The sequence below is a fragment of the Ranitomeya variabilis genome, chromosome 5 (genome assembly GCF_051348905.1).
Source record: "Ranitomeya variabilis isolate aRanVar5 chromosome 5, aRanVar5.hap1, whole genome shotgun sequence".
NCBI classification, from domain to species: Eukaryota; Metazoa; Chordata; class Amphibia; order Anura; family Dendrobatidae; genus Ranitomeya; species Ranitomeya variabilis.
Genome location: NC_135236.1, coordinates 274,817,758 through 274,833,585, shown reverse-complemented (window position 1 = coordinate 274,833,585; position 15,828 = coordinate 274,817,758). Strand labels below are relative to the sequence as shown.

At 42.6% G+C, this 15,828-nt stretch overlaps 1 long non-coding RNA gene across 1 annotated transcript; it reads left to right on the top strand.

The window, feature by feature from the left end:
• Positions 1–428: 428 nt before the first annotated feature.
• LOC143775798 (uncharacterized) lies at positions 429–11,411 on the top strand. The gene is made up of 4 exons (XR_013215708.1): positions 429–621; positions 5,295–5,392; positions 10,109–10,211; positions 10,923–11,411. It is a non-coding gene; the product is annotated as an uncharacterized LOC143775798 (long non-coding RNA).
• Positions 11,412–15,828: the final 4,417 nt, after the last annotated feature.

The window sequence follows — 15,828 nt, the reverse complement described above, 5'->3', positions numbered from 1 at the left end:
GCGCATCAATAAAGTAATTTTCAACACCGTAACTAAACAATGCCATGGTCTTTAATATATTATTGGATGCCCATCCAGTGTCATAGAAGTACAGTATATTTTGTAAGATCCTCTAAAGTATAATTCTTAAACCGGTTGTCCGTGACTTTAACATTGATGGTTTATCCTTAATCAATGTTTGATCGGTTGGGGTGCAACACCTGACACGCTCTACGATCAGCTAGTCACGGTGTCAGCGATGGCGGGCAGAACTGCTGCTCATTTGCGGAGCTGCACAGCATTGCTACATCCACTCTATAGTGGCTTCTGCCAGGTATTGCACATTTTCGCCTATTCAAATCAATGGAGTTGTGCTGTGTAGCTCTGCAACTATGCAGTTCCGGGTGTCGTCAGCACCGAGAACAACTGATCGGTGGGGGTGCCAGTGATTAGATATTGATGACCTAGTCTAAGAATCGGCCATCAATGTTAAAGTACCGGACAACCTCTATATTGATTTCAGCTACTGGTATTGGTATTTTTACTGTTTTTTTTTCCTTAAGATTTGGTTTTCAAACAGGAGAGCTAAGTGGAGACGTGAGGAAAAAATTAAAAGAGATGTAAAGCTATCAGGAGATGAAGGTAGATGCCTTTTATTTCATGATAATTAGACACTTGATTTCTGCTTATTAAAAGTTTTGTCTAGTCACTTTGAAATACTCAATTAGTTGATTTTGAGTTGATAGAGGAGGTTTCATGTTTAGGATCCTCATTTGTTGGGCAGAGTGGAGAGCTGGTCCAATTAATAATAAGGGGGTCCCAGCAGGTGTATACTTTTTGATTAACTTATTGCCATGGTTCTCTTCTTTCAAGTTGGGATTGTCAAAAGCAGACAAACCCTTCAATCCCATAATGCTCTATGAAGGATTAATCTGCCATGAACCCTGGTAAATTAATAGTCAATGACAAATACAGTCCTGGCTGAAAGTGTTGGTATCCTTAAAATTGCTCCAGAAAATGAAGTATTTCTCCAAGAAAATTATTGCAATTGCACTTGTTTTGTTATACACATGTTTATTTCCTTTGTGTGTATTAGAACAACACAAAAACACAGACAGAAAAGGACAAATTGGGCATAATTTCACTCAAAACTCCAAAATAGGCCAGACAAAATTGTTTGCACCTTCAACCTTAATATTTGGTGGCACACCCTTAGGAATAAATAACTGCAATCAATCACTTCCTATAACCATCAACAAGCTTCCTACATCTCTCATATGGAATTTTGGACCACTCTTCTTTTGCACACTGCTCCATGTTGCTTGTATTTGAAAGGTGCCTTCTCCCAACACCAATTTTAAGATCTCTCCACAGATGTTCAATGGAATTTTGATCCGGACTACTTGTTAGCCACTACAGAACCCTACAGCGCTTTGTTTCCATCCATTTCTAGGTTCTTCTTGAAGTATTTTAGGGGTCATTGTCCTGCTGGAAGACCCATGACCTAGGATGCAAACCCAGCTTTCTGACACGGGACACAATATTGTCACCCAAAATCATTTGGTGATCTACAGATTTCATGATGCCTTGCACACAGTCAAGGCTTCCAGTCCCAGAGGCAGCAAAACAACCCCAAAACATCTTTGAATCTCCACCATGTTTGACTGTAGCTAGTGTGTTCCTTTTTCAGTAAACAGTGGAATAATGTGCTTTACCAAAAAGCTGTATCTTGGACTCATCTGTCCACAAGACGCCCTTCCAGAAGAATTTTGGCTAACTCGCATACATTTTGGCAAACTGCAGTCTAGCTTTTTTATATATCTCTGTCATCAGTGAGGTCCTCCTGGGTCTCCTTCCATAGCACTTAATTTCAATCAAATGTCAACGGATAGCACGTGCCGACACTGATGCACCCTGAGCCTGCAGGACAGCTTGAATTTCTTTGGAACTTAATCGGGGCTGCTTATCCACCATCTGGACTATCATGCACTGCAATTTTTCTCTGCCAACCATGTTCAGGGAGATTAGCTACAGAGCCATGGGTTGTAAACTTCTTGATTATGTTGAGCACTGTGGACAAAGGAACATCAAGATCTCTGAAAATGGACTTGTAACCTTGAGAATGTTGATAATTTTCAACAAATTTGCTTCTCAAGTCCTCAGACAGTTCTCTTCTCCTCTTTCTGTTCTCCATGCTTAGTGTCGAACACACAGACACACAATGCAAAGATTGTGTCAGCTTCTCACATTTTTATCTGGTTTCAGGTGTGTTTTTCTTATTGCCCACATCTGGTACCTGTCACAGGTGAATTTGAATGAGCATCACATGCTTGAAGCAAAGTATTTTACCCACAATTTTGGAAAAGTGACAACAATTTTGGCCGGTCCATTTTGGGGGTTTAGTGTGAAATTATGTCTAATTTACTTTTTTTCCTCTGTTTTTTTGTGTTGTTCCAATTAACAAAAAAGAAATAAACATGTATAACAAAATGTGTAATTTCAATAATTTTCTGGGAAAAGTTCTTCATTTTTTGGAACAATTTCAAGGTTGCCAACACTTTCGGCCATGAATGTATATCCGTCATCTGATCAGGCAAGTACTGCCTCTGTACCTGCGCAATCTGGTATATGAGCCTAGCTGGTATACATATTATGGTCCTGCTGGAACTGACAAAATTGGTGACCATATAAATTCTTAAAGTTTAATCCCTAAGAAGCCATAGCTAATAACAACCACATCATCTAATTTGTTGGATAAAGGGAGAAAGCTCCCACTGTCTGCCGATTGTGGGGTTGTGGCTACATTGTCATGGCAGCCATGGCCTAACAATGGCCCTCACAGATGCCATTTAGACCCAGTTAGATGCCTCTCTAGTGGTACTGCATGATGGATAAGCCTGTATTTCTAAGCATTGATGAAAGAAGAAAATGGGCAATGTTGAGGTCCATATATGCAGTAATCAGTGAAGGAAACTTAGTACAGCAAATGAAGGATACATCACACTTACTTCCATTTGGAATTGGGAAATGTCCAGGAGTGATATCAGCTCAGAACTGGCAGCAACCAGTGTGGCACAGCTACACCCATCTATTATTTGGATACGTCTGATCAGAAAGGGTTTTCATGGAAATATTTGGCCAAACCCATACCTTCGATATTGAAACAAAGCCTAGTGTTTCAATTATTCATGAAAATATATGTACTTGAGAATTCATATTCTGGACAAATGAGTTCAAATGCAACATGGAAACAAGACCAATTGACTCAACTATTCATAAAAACATAGGAACTAGGTTAGCACATGTTCTAGACCAATGAATCCAAATTTTAAATATTTGGCTGTAACAGAAGGTAGTTTGTTCTCTGAAGGACTAGAGAGTGGTACAATAATGAATGTCTGCAGCAGCAGAGAAGTATAGTGGAGGTTCCTTGCAAGTTTAGGGATGTATTTCAGCAAATCGAGTTGGGGATTTGGTCAGGATTAATAGGGCCTCAATGCTGAGAAATACAGCAGATACTTATCAATTATGCAGTACTATCAGGTAGGCATCTGGCCACAAATTTATCCTGCAGCAAAACAATGACCCCAAATATATAGTCAAGTTAAAGAAAAACAGCTTAAAGAAAAACAAGGAGTCCTGGAAGTGATGATATGGCCCTGATCCCAATATTATCGAGTCCCTGTAGGATTAAAGGATGATTTGTGCAAGTCTACATCCATAGTCGTATGTCCGTAAGTCTACATCCACAAAAGATCTGTTATTAGACCGCCAAGATGTTTGGAACAACCTCATTGCTGAGTTCCTTTAAAAACTGGGTGCAAGTGTACCTTTGCTGATTTAATGCCGTTTTGAAGGCAAAGGCTGGTCACATTAAATATTGATTTATTTTTTGTTCAAAGACATTGCATTTTTAATTGATAAAAATAAACTATTCACACTTCTTGTTTTTAAAGCATTCTTACCTCAACTGCCTAGAACTAATCAATAATAAGATCAAAAAGTGATTTTATTGCACAAAAGAATAAAAAAAAATATGATAAGTTTGGTATCATCATAATGACCCCTTGAATAAAGTTAGCATGTCACGTAACCTGCATGGTAAACACTGTAAAAAGTATCCAGAAAATAAGCCCTGAAAAAAATGAATAATGGCAGTTTTTTCCAACCCACACCGAAATTTTTTTTTAACACATTATATACACCCCAAACTGATAACAATTCAATTAAAAATACTATTAAATTACACAGTGTGGTAGATCGACTTACTTGGCTTCTTAAAAAGGTAGTCCCAGGAACACTTTCCTTTAAAGTTTTCAACTGGTTTATTAAAAACATACTGCATAAACCAATCCAAAATTAGGAAAAACAAACACGGCCCTTCTCACATAACGGGAAAAACTAAAATAACATGCAGTACAGTCTGTGTGGCTGCAGGGATCCGCCCGCTTAGGGGGAACAAAACAAGGTTCAGTTTTCTTTAACACGAGCACAGCTCTGGAACGCTCATCTCCAGACACACCGAACACTAAATTAGTCCCAAGGCTCCATATTTACCTTCTGGACAACAACATGGGGGTGGAGATATGTTGAACAGCCTTCCACCCACTCTTCAGCTGTTTACATAAACCCAGCCCTTAATATGGCCAATTAACCCCTCTCAGCACATAGGGTGCTGAAACATTTTTCCCGGTTCATATCACTGAAGCTAACGTTCTCAGTGACACATATCTCCCCTCCAATACTTTACCAATGACCTTCTCACAACAGCTATGGCACATGGAGCAAAGTATTTAAAAAAAAAAACAGCAAAACAAATAGCTGGGTCCTCAAGACCAAAAATAGCTGCATCCCTAAAAGATTATACCTAGAAAACTAGTTAAAACCGTTATTAAATACTCATTATTTGTTAACATTTGTTCTGCGAGTTGTTATATTTAAGTATAATTTCCATTTAACGTCTGGACCAAGCATTCTTTTTGTATCAATTGAGGAGCTCCCTGGGAACATTGCACTAGCTCTAATGCTGCATCATAATAGAACTTGTATACTACTGATAGCAAATGAACTGCAACCATAGGAAATGTAAATTTAATGTAGACTTCCATTCAAATCAGTGTGTTTTTGCTCAGTGTGCTGGGTGTATGCGCAGCAGACCACACAGGGAAAGAGCCACACAATAATTTTAAAAAAAACGTGCTAGAGCACAAAGGCGTTTTTCTACACAGACAGAAACCTTAATACTATGCTGGTACTTTGCCGGTGAGCAGGGTAACATATATTAGCTTTAGCAGTTTTTAAATTTACTTTTATAGGTTCAAGGAAAACTTTATTACTGCCACAATTTGGAGGTATAACACATGGAATTACCACTCTTCATTCATCAATGCTGAATAGCTACCTTTCACCACAGGTAATATCAATGGCATAATTTATAAATCCATAACAGTGATCATTTTCCTAGCTAATTCATATAATGTATCTTATAGGGGTTGTCCAGTCTAAAAGTACAAGTCTGCAGTCACTATGTGACTGCAGACTTGTGAATTCTCACATCTCGCACTTTGCGCCTAGAGAAGATTCTCCAGTGACTGGATCGGGTGGTCATATGACCACAAGTATGCAATTTGCATACTCACAGCTACAGTCGGACTAGACTGTATCCGGTCTTGCACTTAAGGTCACACTCCCTCCCCATGGAGTGGCTGCAGACTTGTAGATTTAGACCGGACAACTCCTTTAAGAATAAAATTAGACTAAGTTCACACTAGGTATCTTTGCTGCATTTTTTTTTCCTGCAGTAAAACCTGCACTCTTTACAGAAAAGAAGCAGTGTTTTGGTTGAGTTATTAATGTGGTTTTTTTGTGCGGTTTTTAATGCGTTTTTCAGGATCCCAAAGTTCAGCTTTGCTTCCACCACAGAAGCATGAACACAGGTCACCAATACAAGACATATGTTCATGAAAAAATACATATACAAATGTAAAAGCTGAGGGACGTGAATTGGTCTGGAATAATTTACCTAAGACCCTGGCAATGCATTGAGTTTGTAGGACACTGTTTAACTTTCAACTTTGCTCAGCCATTGAGTTGCTCACACAATCTCACACCTCGGTCAGCCACAGGCATTGTTCAATCTCACACCTTTGTTGGCCAATGTTTCCTTTGTACGCATCACTGATTTAATTAAACTGTACTAATTCATACAGACATCTCAGGTGACCAAGTCAAGATGATAAACCTGTAAAAATCACAAAAATAAATAGGATTCATATACTGCTATACTTGCTTTTTTTTCAACATTTTTTTCATCACTCATTGCTTTCAATGGGTGAAAAATGCTGGAAAAACGCTGAAAGAAGTGACATGCTCTATATCCAAAAATCCACAGGTACTGTAAAAAGCAACTGAAAATTAGCAAAAAAAAATGCATTAAAAATGCAGCAAAAAAGGCTGATGTGAACTTAGCCTTACTTTGGGCCTTGGGGACACAGCGATTTTTTTTTTTTAATTATTATTTTAACTTCACCTTGCTCTAAAAGTTATAGCTTTTTTTTTCTTCAGTCGTTATAGCCGTGTGAGAGCTTGTTGTTCTGTAGAATTAGTCAAATTTTTAAAAGAAACATTTCAGGTATCAAAAGAAAATCATTTGTTTTTCTCTCTCTAAATTTTGAGAGTCATCATTTTTTTAAATTTTTCCTTCAATGGTACTATATAAATGTTCTGTTTTTTGCTGAATAAGTGTTCATTGCCACCATGCAACTTCTCAACCACTTTTTAACCTATTTTACACGTGATAAAATACAAAAAAGCACCAACTGATAATCAGGGAAGGAGAGGTATAACTGAGAGGTGTAGGTGTACTGAGAGAGTTATAATCAAGAGAGAGAGAGAGTTGCAGAGGCAAACATCCAACACTCAGTGAGTACCATCCACTGGTCCTATTCCAATAAAAAGGACATATGCCATGACTCTCTGATAGATGTCAGATTGAGCAGGAGATTATGTGTGAACAACTCCTTAAGGGTATGTTTCCACGGTCAGGAAACGCTGCTTTTTTGACGCTGCGCAGAGCTGCAGCGTCAAAAAAGCAGCGTCCAGATGTTCCAGCATAGTGGAGGGGATTTGATGAAATCCCGTCTCCACTATGCGTGGAAACCCGCACGCGGCGGCCCTGCGACTCCGGACATGCTGCGCATCTTTTAAGATCGCAGCATGTCCGTACACCTTGCGGGGACGCAGCGTCCCCGCAAGGCATATCACAGGGCCCTATGGGACAGAGCGATCATCCCGGATGTGAAGAGTTAACACATCCGGCATGATCGCGTCCCATTAAGGGGGCGGGGCTTAGCACCGAGCGGCTTCGCCGCTGCGGCGATACCGCCGCCCCTCCGGACCGTGGAGCCATACCCTAAGTGTGAACTGTAAATTTCCTTTTTAACTTTATCATATCAGCTTAAGCAGGAAATAGAGTGAGTAAGACAGCCAGACAGGGGGTCCACTGAAGAGTGAGAGTCCACCGGGCCAGGTCAGGTCCAAAACATCACTGATAATTTACTATTCCATGATGTGGCCAGTTTAAAGGGAACCTGACAGCTGATACATGCTGACTGATCCATGGGTAACATTTATCAGACCCTGGCTGCATGATTTCAGCCATATATACTGCTCAAAAAAATAAAGGGAACACTTAAACAACAGAATATAACGCCAAGTAAATCAAACTTCTGTGAAATCAAACTGTCCACTTAGGAAGCAACACTGTTTGACAATCAATTTCACATGCTGTTGTGCAAATGGAATAGACAACGGATGGAAATTATTAAGACACACTCAATAAAAGAGTGGTTCTGCAGGTGAGGACCACAGACCACATCTCAGTACCAATGCTTTCTGGCTGATGTTTTTGTCACTTTTGAATGTTGGTTGTGCTTTCACACTCATGGTAGCATGAGACAGACTCTACAACCCACACAAGTGGCTCAGGTAGTGCAGCTGATCCAGGATGGCACATCAATGCGAGCTGTGGCAAGAAGGTTTGCTGTGTCTGTCAGCGTAGTGTCCAGAATAAGAAAAAACTTGGCACTCAAGAAGAATTTTGGTGTAAAGAAGATCCTTTAATGTGCAGCCACAAAGATATATATATAATATATATATATATATATATATATATATATATATATATATATATATCTTTGTGGCTGCACATTAAAGGATCTTCTTCTTTACACCAAAATTCTTCTTGAGTGCCAAGTTTTTTTCTTATTTTGGATTCCTGGGCTGGATACCCTACTTGAGCACCTATACTGATTATTAGTACGAGTGCCGTGTTGCTTCTTTTTCAGCTTAGTGTCCAGAGGCTGGAGGCGCTACCAGGAGACAGGCCAGTACACCAGGAGACATGGAGCGGGCCGAAGGAGGGCATCAACCCAGCAGCAGGACTGCTACCTCAGCCTTTGTGTAAGGAGGCACAGGAGGAGCACTGCCAGAGCTCTGCAAAATGACCTCCAGCAGGCCACAAATGTGCATGTGTCTGCACAAACGGTTAGAAACCGACTCCATGAGGATGGTCTGAGTGCCCGACATCCACAGATGGGGGTTGTGCTCACAGTCCAACACCGTGCAGGATGCTTGGCATTTGCCACAGAACACCAGGATATGCAAATTCACCACTGGCGCCCTGTGCTCTTCACAGATGGAAGCAGGTTCACACTGAGCACATGTGACAGACGTGACAGAGTCTGGAGACGCCGTGGAGAGTGATCGGCTGCCTGCAAAATTCTTCAGCATGATCGGTTTGGCAGTGGGTCAGTAATGGTGTGGGGTGGCATTTCTTTGGAGGGCCACACAGCCCTCCATGTGCTCGCCAGAGGTAGCCTGACTGCCATTAGGTACCGAGATGAGATCCTCAGACCCCTTGTGAGACCATATGCTGGTGTGGTTGGCTCTGGGTTCCTCCTAATGCAGGACAATGCCAGACCTCATGTGGCTGGAGTGTGTCAGCAGTTCCTGCAAGACGAAGGCATTGAAGCTATGGACTGGCCCACCCGTTCTCCAGACCTGAGTCCGATTGAACACATCTGGGACATCATGTCTTGCACCATCCACCAACGTCACGTTGCACCATAGATTGTCCCGGAGTTGGTGGATGCTTTAGTCCAGATCTGGGAGGAGATCCCTCAGGAGACCAACTGCCACCTCATCATGATCATGCCCAGGCGTTGTAGGGAGGTCATACAGGCACGTGGAGGCCATACAGTACTGAGCATCACTTCTTTTTCTTGAGGCATTTCCACTGAAGTTGGATCAGCCTGTAACTTCATTTTCCACTTTGATTTTAAGCATCATTCCAACTCCAGACCTCTGTGGGATATTAGTTGTGATTTACGTTGATCATTTTTAGGTTTTATTGTTCTCAACACATTCCACTATGTAATGAATAAAGATTTACAACTAGAATATTTCGTTCAGTGATATCTAGGTTGTGGGATTTTGTGCTCCCCTTTTTTTCAGCAGTGTATATTTAATTCTGAAATGATGCGTCTTTCCGGAGAAAAACATAGTTTAATAGCCACCGGGGACTAAGCAGCACGAGAGACTAGCCAGACAGGTGGCTCTCCTGCAGAGTCTTCTCACCCACTGCCTTTCTACCTATAGCTACACAAGGCGAAACCAGTCAGTCACTGGCAGTGAGCGGGGAGAAGCCAAAGGGGACATGCCTGTCTGACTGGTCATCTGTGCAGCTTGGTCCCGGGAAACATTTAATCTATGTTTTTTTCTGAAATGCTGTAGCATTTCAGAGTTAAACATATATGGCTGAAATCCTGCAACCAATATCTGATACATGCCATCTTTGGATCGGGAAGCATGTTTCAGCTGTCACTTTCCCTTTAAGCTCAACTGGTGGAAGGGCTTCTTAAAAAATAAGTGATTGCTGCTGACATTGCTGCTCTGTGTGTCAGTGGGTATGGCAGATGCTAGTATTATTGTATGTGACAGGGACCGTGCTCCCCCTGCTCTACATCCTGATTGTGCCCATTTTTTTATTCAGCTACCTTCCTGCAAATGCTAAGGACAATAGGTGTAGTTTTTACATCATTGTACAGTATTATTCTTTTTATCTTTACAGAGACAACCACTGATGAATCCAACAACCTTTGGAATAGATAGAATCCCCTCTTATAAACTTCACCCAAGCAGCTCCCCTTATACAGCAGAGGAGGCTCCAGCAAGTAAGAGCTCTATAATGACATCAATACAACCAGGTACTGCAAGGGTTAACAGCAACCTACGTATTGGCAGAGTGTACCAGATATTTCACTCAAATTGCCTTCTACAATATTGATTTCTAAAGAGGGATACATTACTACTACCTTATCAGTGTGGATAATGAATAGGACGGACAAATAGAGTGCAGTGAGACTATGCTGTAATTATGAAGTCACAATAATAGTAATATACTATGTTACATTTGAAAGAGCCAACATATTCCAGAGTGCTGTACAATATACTAGAGGATCAAGCAGATGATGATAATGCACTGCCCACAAGCTTACAATTTATCCACTGATTTGCAGCTTTCTGCCTATGCACAGTGTATATGGGAAGCTGTTAATCAGTGGTGGGGGCAGGGTTAGTCAGACCTCATGAGTATGGAGGACAACATGGCACCACAGATTTACTTTTCATCAAGTCATAATCTCCTGCTGATAAAGCAAGGATGTTATCAAAACTACAGCAAGCAGCTCAATAAGTGATAGTTTGATGGAATCAGGGTCTCTGCCCCTACATCATGCAGCTCTCAGGTGACATAGTAAAAACCTGGTGACAGATTCCCTTAGTATACATATTACATGCAACTTCAGAGAAAGCATAATTTTTCTAAATAAACATCAGAACTAAATTGACTTTAATGTTTTGTATGTCTCTATGCTTTATTCCAGGACTTTCTGCTGTTTCCCCTCCATCCACGATCTCAAGCAGCACAATCTTTCCTACTGATTTTACAAGTACAGATGTTTCTACTTTAGATGGCATATCAATTCCTGTGTCCATAACAGTGCAGCCTTTGCCCTTTTCTCACCACCACAGTGTCAATACATCTCCTCATTACCCTCCTGTACCATTTGTTAATGTGGACAATTATGGGTTCCAAAGGAATCATCATAGCTGTGGGTCACCATGGACATTTGGAAGTTTACATCCTGTGTGTCACTACTAGATGTAAAATTGCAAATGAGGATCCAAATAAAATGTTCTGTTTAGATTGTACAAATGAATGAAAGTCTTCTTCAGGTCACTTTGTGCAAGTTCTTTTTTTTTTTACTAAGGCAGGAGCCCGTGGAATATCACTGCAAGAGATGGCATTGTGTCTATCAGAGGAGATAGGTTGTTAGACACCTTTGTCAACTGACAGATGATTCGATATTATGGACGGTATTACCATTACAGCCTCAGTGGTTCTAATGAACCAAACTTAGAGCCCCAAATTTAGCAGAGGATCTATGCTTTGTGATGACTATATAGTGGATATAAAAAATCTACACACCCCTGTTAAAATGCCAGGTTTTTGAAATGTCTAAAAATCATACCGAGAAGAATTATTTCAGAGCTTTTTTTCACCTTTGTTGACACCCATAATAGTTCTCAAGCAAAGTTAATCAATGGGAATCCAGAATTGGTGTGCACATGCTGCTGAACATTCCGCACTGATTAGCAGCGTTTTATTTTCCGCAGCATGTCAATTCTTTTTGCAGATCTGCAGCATTTCTGCACCTATTGACTTACATTGAGTCAGTCAAATCCGCAGCCAAACGCAGGTGCAAAAAGGTCTGCGGATTTGCATGCCAAAAACGCTGCAGAAAGGAAGGAGGAAGAGTGTGTGAGAGGAGAGTATGTGTGTGTCTGTCTGCAGGTGTCTGCAGGTGTCTGTCTGCGGGTGTCTGTGTGTGTACGGGTGTCTGCGGCTGTGTGCGGGTGTCTTTGTGTGGGTGTCTGTGCGGGTGTCTGCTAGGTCTGCTGTCACATATAACAGTGACAGCATGAGCCGATGGTGGGACAGTAGTTCCATCATCTGGCCACTGTGTTCAATTGTAAAACAAAAAAAAACATTCATACTCACCAAACGCCTAATCCCTGACGCCCGCATCTCCTGCAACAAAAATAAAATAATAAACCACCATATACTCTCTGTCCGCTGTAGTCCATTTACTAACGAGTGTCCCACGATGATCTCACGGGCTCTACTCAGCCTCCGGCGATACACTGAAAATTCTCCCGCAGCGGTGCCGTAAGTGAGAGCACAAACTCCAGTGAACTCTCAGTGATACACTGTGGGAGCGATCACCTCCTGTTAGTGTATCACCGGAGGCCAGGCAGAGCAGTCACATCTCCTGATATGACTGTTCTATACGTGAGATCGTCGTGGGACACTCGGTAAATGGACTACGTCAGACAGGGAGTATTTATGTTGGTTTATTATTATTTTTTTGCAGGAGATCAAGGGAGTCGGGGATTAGGTGATGCAGTAAGTATGGTAAATTAAGAGTCAAAAAGATGTCTGTGTGATTATTTCAATCAAAGGACTTTATTCTGGCTGTGTCTTTATTTACTATATAACTATAGAGTTAGTAATGGATAGGTGTCTTATTGATGCTTCTCCATTACTAATCCGTGTGCTTGATGTCACCGGACAATACGAAGTTGACATCAACCCCAACCTCTGCCTCTGGTTTTACATCTCCAGTAACACATACCCATCATGCATGATAGTAGTTTTCATCCCTTATTCCAGCACCCTACGTTCTCATTCACACTTTTATTCTTCTTAGTTATCCATATATAATAGGACCTGCATCTTTCTGTCATTACCTTTCAGGACCTTTTGATCACATGCTTCCCATGCACCAATGACGACAGGCTGGGTGGTACGCGCGCTTCCGTTGGGTTCCTGGCGCCTCCGACTGCCGGCTCCACATCCCTCGGTGCTGCGTCAGCTGATCGCAGCGTCGGGGTACACGTGCGCTGGCGGCGGACGGTACCATGGTGACAACCAATGGTCGCGCGCATCGCCCCACACCCGCTCCCGCCGTTCATTGGGTGCTCTCTCTTATTTATACTTTCCCTCTTCTGGATGACGCCACCCCCTGACGAAGGCTGACGCCGAAACGTGCGTTGGGGTCGGGCGCATCCAAGAGACGGTCTTTACATTACCCACAGGTAATTGTGCATGTGGCTCTAACCTGGTCACAACGCATCAACAACAAGCATTGTATGCACTTTATTTTCAGAGAATTTATTAGCGGTTGCTACTGGATCGCCCCCAGAGTAGGGCAATGGGGTACTCGGCACCGGGTCCTGCAGTTCGGGGAATGTCATGGTGGCTGACCCGGTCTGTGGCCCTCAGGGGTGTCCAGTAAAAGAGTTTATATATGGGCAAGGTGCAGTAAAGAACGAGGAGACAGGTTTTCAGTTTTTTACCTTGTTTGCTGAAGACTTCAGAGGGTATCCTCAGCCCAGAGCGCCAGATGACAGGGCAGGCAGAGTCCGGTTGGTCTGAAGGCAATTCCAGAGTCCCCTTATCCAGGTGGAAATCAGTAGCCTTCCTCTAGCACCTGTGTGTTGTAGTACCTCCCTGCTGAGCTTCTCGGTAAGGTCCTCACAACTGTTGTAGATATTCTAGATGTTATGTCTTCCTCTCTGTCCCCCAGATGGTATGGATAGGACAAACCCGTATGACTGATGGCCTGAGGCTTGTTTATAGGGACCCTAGAGACGCCCCGACCCCCACAAGTTGCCACCGTGTCTTCTTAGGTATTAAGGTCGGGCAGCCAACGTGGAATTGACTGTCCTGCCGGTCTCTGGAGCAAGGCTTAGAGACAGTTGCTCCCTAGGTGTTCCTGGCTACCGGCTTCCACGCCTCAGAAAGGAGCAGCTTGTACCTGGCTGATCTCCCTCTGGTATTTCTCTCCTGTGCTCTGCTTTCCTGCACACTCTCTGCAGTATGTTCACCTTTTTTAGTGTCTTTTCCCAGGAGTTGCAGCACTTCATGCAAGCAGAGCTCCTCTCCTTCTGTCTGCCTGAAAGGAACTGAACTCTTTTTCCCTCCAGATGAGGATGTTAAATAGGGGAGTTCACCCTAAACAGGCTTAGAGCTCCCCCTTCTGGTCTGGAGTGTGAACATTTGCATGTGTGTGATACCTGAATGTGGTTGTCTTTCATTGCCTTCAGACATGACATCACTTCTCCCCTGAAAGGATAATGACATAACTGTGGTGACCAGGACACTGGGGCGCCGCACTCCCCCCCCCCCTGTTAAATCCAGTACTCCGGGACTGGGAAAAGAAGAACAACAATACATTAGCAAAAAGACATACAACATTTTTGGAATGCTATAAAACAAATTAATATAACAGTGCTTCCCTTTATGGGAGGTGAGGACACTTGAACGTTGCGAAAGTCTTGGTCATGCACAGTTCATGACTCCCAGTTCAGTGAGTGCAACTCGAAACAGCAAGGATCCTGGGTAAACAAAGGGATCCCTTTTAAAAGTATAATGAAAGTTTTTGAGCAATTCACTGTCCATTACTCCATTGTCCATTTTAAACCTGTAACAAAGATATATATACAGACATTTTCAAACAAACATCAGCAACCGTTAATATTTCCAAGTTTTGTAGTGAATTGGGGGTTTGATTTTTGGTGCTACGTGTAGACCTCCGCAGTACAGGGGTTGCTAGTGACCTAACAGGGTCTGCTGTGCTTGCTATCGCTGGTGTAGTGCACTGTCTTTTGGCTACACTTCTAGTGAGTCTAGGTAGCACTGGTATGCTGGAGCTCTCAGGACTGCTTCTACTAATTGTAGGCATGGCAGATTCACCAACAGCAGAGGGTGGACTTGCCGATTCAACTGTTGGCATGGCGTCCTCTGTTGGAGTCTGCTGTTGATGAGTTATGGCTGGGATCGCATCGGCTGTTGGAATCTGTTGGTGCAGAGTCTCTCTTGGCTCAAGATGATCTGGCATCACATTTGGTTCCGGCGGTTTCGGCTGACGAAACGTCAAAACAGGTACCACGATGGCCTGATTTATTTGAGTCCAAGACTGGGGAAAGTCTCCAAGAACAGTGTGTATCACCTTCTCCTCTTCCATGGGTGGAGATGTTCTTGGATCTGTTTCTCTATCTCTCAACTTGTCAGGGTATACTTTGAGGTGGTCTCTGGATATTACTGTCGAAGTTTCTCCTCCATCTTTGCTGATGAGACAGACCTTTGTATTGTCAAAGTTGGATGGCAGGATGGTATATGGTTCTGCTTCCCATTGGTCATCAAGTTTGTGTAGTCTCCTTTTCCGTTTAAGCACCTGTTCACCTGGTGACAAGGGAATTGCAGGAGCATGCTGGTTGTAGTCCCTTTCTTGTTTTTGTCTGGCTTGGGCTAGACTTCTTTCCACGCATTCCTGTACTTTGCGATACCTTTGCTGTCTTTCTGTGTCCCAATCTGCATCTGGCGAGGTATCTTCTGGGGTTAGGACCCCCATGTCTAGATCAACAGGTAACTTGCTGGATCTTCCTCTCATCAGGTATGCTGGGGTACAGTTGGTGGAATTCACTGGGATGTGGTTGTACATGTCTACCAAGTCGGGCAACTTTGCTGGCCATAAGTTCTGTTCCTCCACAGGCAAGGTCTTCAGTAAGTCGATTACCACTTGGTTCATCTTTTCACACATCCCGTTAGTTTGTGGGTGATACGGTGTTGTTCTGATCTTTTTACACCCGTATAAATTGCAGAATTCCTGGAACACTTCCGCTTCAAAGGCTGGTCCTTGATCAGTCAGTACCTTTTCCGGGTAC